The following is a 4048-nucleotide window of genomic DNA, read 5'->3' as shown; positions in this document are numbered from 1 at the left end:
TTTTGCGCGACTATAACTTTCTTTTCCGACATATTTTGCCTGATTTTAATTTTCTCTTCTAGCATATTTTATAGAATTGTAATTTTCTCTTCCGGCATATTTCGCCAGATTTTACTGTTCTCTTCTGGCATATTTTACCGAATTATAATTTTGTCTTCCAGCATATTATGTCGGATTATAATTTTCTCTTCTGGCATATTTTTCAGGATTATGATTATTGTAATGATGTATTGATGCTTTGCTATTTAACAATAATTATCATGGCTATGAAGAATTTGCATAAACAAATTCACTTAGATCGCATTTTTAACAATAAAATGTTTCTTTTCTGCAGTATCGTTTTTTCCCATCTCAAGAATAATATGGTGATACGAGAGATTATCATTAAACAAAAATTGTTAGTGTTTTGAAAAATGTTTAAAAAAAGTAATATATTTCGTATTTTTGAACATAGAAAATTTTTTTGTATGGAGTGACTGTTTTTCATCTAAAGAATAATATTATCATACACAAGATTGCCAATTAGATCAACTTTCAACCAAAAAGAAATAAATTTTCATCTAATAAGACTAATTTTCTACCAAAAGAAATATTTTTTTTAAGAAATACATCAATTTGGAAATCAATAGCTGTATTTTTAAATAATTGGCTCAATTTTGAAGTAAAAAAGATCAATTTTAATTAAAAATCAAATATTAAACATTTTAGTTAAATAAATACATTTGGAAAAAATTTGTAATATGTAGTTGATTTTTCAACCAGAAAAGATCAATTTTCATCTATGAAAATTAATTTTCCAACAACAAAACGATTTTTTTAACAAAATAGATAAATTTTGAGAGATATAAATTGAATTTTCAACTAAATCGTTTAAGCACGCCTAGTTTTTTCTAGTTATATTGCAAGAAATTTTATGAACAAATGCAGTAATCAAGTATTTTTCGACAGAAAAATTCGTTTTTTTCGATGTACATTTTTTTAAGTTCGAAAGTTTTTGATATTTGCAGCAAAATTCATAATTTGTTTATTAATCTTATGATTTTTCAACGAACTTAATAAAAAATGCATAATTCGGGCATTTGTCGGCAAAAAAATTCGGCATTTTCAATGCCAGTCTATTCAGATAAAAACTTGATGGGAATTTCAGAAACATTCATAATAAGTTGATACATTTTATTATTTCTTTAAACAATTTTGATGAAGAAATGCATTAATCAGACATTTGTCTACAGAAAAATTCATTTTTTCTCTGTCAACAGTTTTAATTAACATATCGAAAAAAATTCCCTTAACAGATTCTCGAATAATGCATTTGTTTATTCAATTTGTTTTTATAAAAATATATAATTTTTCAACCAATTATGAATTTCGCTGAAATCATCATGAACTTCCCAATTAAAGAGACTGAAATCGAAAAAAAAGAATTTTTCCGTTCACAGATGCCCGAATGATCCATTTGTTTGTTAAAGTTGTTTTTAAGAATCATAAAATTTGTCAACTCATCATGAATGTTGCCGAATTTATTATGAAGATCCCTATTGAAAGTCTGATATCGAAACAAAAAAGAATTGTTCCGTCGACAAACCCCCGAATAATGCATTTTTAAAATTAAATTTGTTTAAAAAATCATAAGATTAATCAACAAATTATGAATTTTGCTAAAATTATCATAAATTTCCGAATATTTCAGTCGAAAAATTCCTGATTATTGCATTTACACATTAAATTGGTTTATAATATAAACATTTATAATCAGAAGAGAAATTTCTTGTATAATATTGTTAGGATTCCAATTTCTTGCATCATAACTTGAAAAAAACGTGTATTTATGGAAAATCGTAGAAAAAATTTTTTCAACAAATAATTTGTTGATAACAAATTTTTTTTGTATATTGTCTAATATTGGAATATCTTTAACTAATGCTATTTTATGCAATTTGAGCGATTTCAACCATTATCCTGTTATTGCCGAGCACCGGGAACGTCAAATAGAAAAAAGGCAATTTATTCGTCATATTTGTTTATTCATAAAAAAAATTAATAACCTAATTCAAAAATCAGACTGGACAACTCTCTTAGAAGACTTATTAGCTTTTTTTCCAATTTTTTTTGTCGAAATCGGTGAATAGTTGTGAGCTGTACGTTATTCTGGACCAAACAAGTCATTTTTCTTCTCCTGACTTTTTTCCATATCGTGGGTTATTTGGCTTAAAATGTTGATTTTCGTGTGTTTTTTAGAATTTTGTAAATGCTGGTTAATTTTGGTTTTATAGAAAAAAGTTATTGCGATAAATTGTTCGTCTGTTGGAATAATATAAATATCAGTACAGAAAATGTTTGAATTTTGAAAAAAATGGTCTACAAAATTTTCAAAATACGCTCACTTTTTGAATTTTTATCCAAAATGGCTGGCTAACGAACTTGACCTTTATTTTAGGACACTTAAATAGAATACCAAAGGCCAATCCAATCTGTCAATTCTTTCGAAAGTTATCGTGCTAGAATCTAAAAATCTACAGACACACAGACAGACACACAGCCAGACAGACATATTCGTAAAAACCTGTTTTTCGGATTAAGGGGGTCTCAAAACGTGGACATTTGACAAAAAAAGGGGGGGAGTCAAATTTTACACAAATCTAATACCTTATCATAATGAGAATGTAAAAAATGTATTTCAATTAAATGCATAGACTAAAAAAAAGAATAAAAAAAAAACAAACTTGAATTTTTAACCAAAAAGAAACTAATTTTCAACAGAGAAGATTAATATTTTAGCGAATAAACAAATTTTCAGCAAAATGTTTCAGTTTTGACGCAAAGAGGTCAGTTTTCAACTGATAAGATTAACTTTGTATAGAATTTTTTTAACTCAAATGTAGACATTTTCAAACATATGGTTAAATTTCAAACTAAAAAAGATACATTTTAAAACAAATAATAAAATAGTTGAATTTTTAATAACCAAAGTTGCATTTCATCCAAAAAGTACCAATTTTAAACAAAATATTTCAGATTTAAACCAAAAAGGAAGGTTGTGTAACTAAATTGTTAAATTTTCAACAAAAAAATTTAATTTTCAACCAGGTAATCAAATTTTTTCTTGGAAATGCATAATTAAAAAACGGATATTTGAACGAAATGCATAAAATATCAACCCTACCGTTGAATTTTTAAATAAAAAAAAATTAATTTAAAAAAATGAAACCGTTAAATCTTCAGTTACATAAATTAAATAAAACACAAAAAAATGAATTTTCAATAACATAGTTAAATTTTTAACAAAAAATACCATTTCCAACCATATAATAAAATGTTCAAAAAGAAAGAATAAAACAACATCAATTTTCGACAAATATTTGAATTTACCATTAAAAACATTAATATTTGTCGAAAAATTTATTTCCAGCAATATTTTAATTTTCAACCAAATAGTTGAAATTTCTACGAAATAGTTAAATTTTTTACAAAAAAAGGAAAGAATATTCAACAATACAATTGAGTGTTTAACCAAAAAGGATGCTTTGTTAACAATAGACATGAATTTTCATAGGCTCACCCAAAGAGTTGAATTTTTTCAACTTAAAAAAGATAAATTTTCAAAGGGACATGGAATAGTTAAATGTTCAGTTAAAAAAATAAATTTTAATTTTAAAAAACCTTATTCATTGTTATTTTCTAAAAAAGTAATTGAATTTTCATATATAAAAATAGAAATTTTCAACCGAAATGGAATAGTTGATTATTCAAAAAAAGATTTGAATTTTAAATAAAAAATAGTTAATTCAACCCCAAAATAAAATGAATTTAAAAAAATAGTCTAGTTTTTCACCAAAACAAATTAAATTTCAACCCAAAAGTTACATTTTGAACCAGAAATACAAGTTTTGAACTGAAAATGATTACTTTTTAACAAAACTGTTTAATTTTTAACAAGAAAAATTTAATAGATTGTATGCTTTCACGATGATTCATTTTGATAAAAAGAGATATTTCGGGTTTCACTCGTGTAAAAAACTACGAATTGTTTGCCGACGTTTCGTGAACA

General features: G+C 25.0%; 1 protein-coding gene across 1 annotated transcript in view; it reads right to left on the bottom strand.

The window, feature by feature from the left end:
- LOC117170752 (splicing factor 3B subunit 3-like) overlaps positions 1-4048 on the bottom strand; it is a 29849-nt gene that overhangs the window by 3098 nt on the left and 22703 nt on the right. The gene's annotated exons all lie outside the window — the stretch shown is intronic.

Source organism: Belonocnema kinseyi, chromosome 4, assembly GCF_010883055.1.
Source record: "Belonocnema kinseyi isolate 2016_QV_RU_SX_M_011 chromosome 4, B_treatae_v1, whole genome shotgun sequence".
In the NCBI taxonomy this organism is placed as follows: Eukaryota; Metazoa; Arthropoda; class Insecta; order Hymenoptera; family Cynipidae; genus Belonocnema; species Belonocnema kinseyi.
This window is presented reverse-complemented; position numbering and strand designations above follow the sequence as displayed.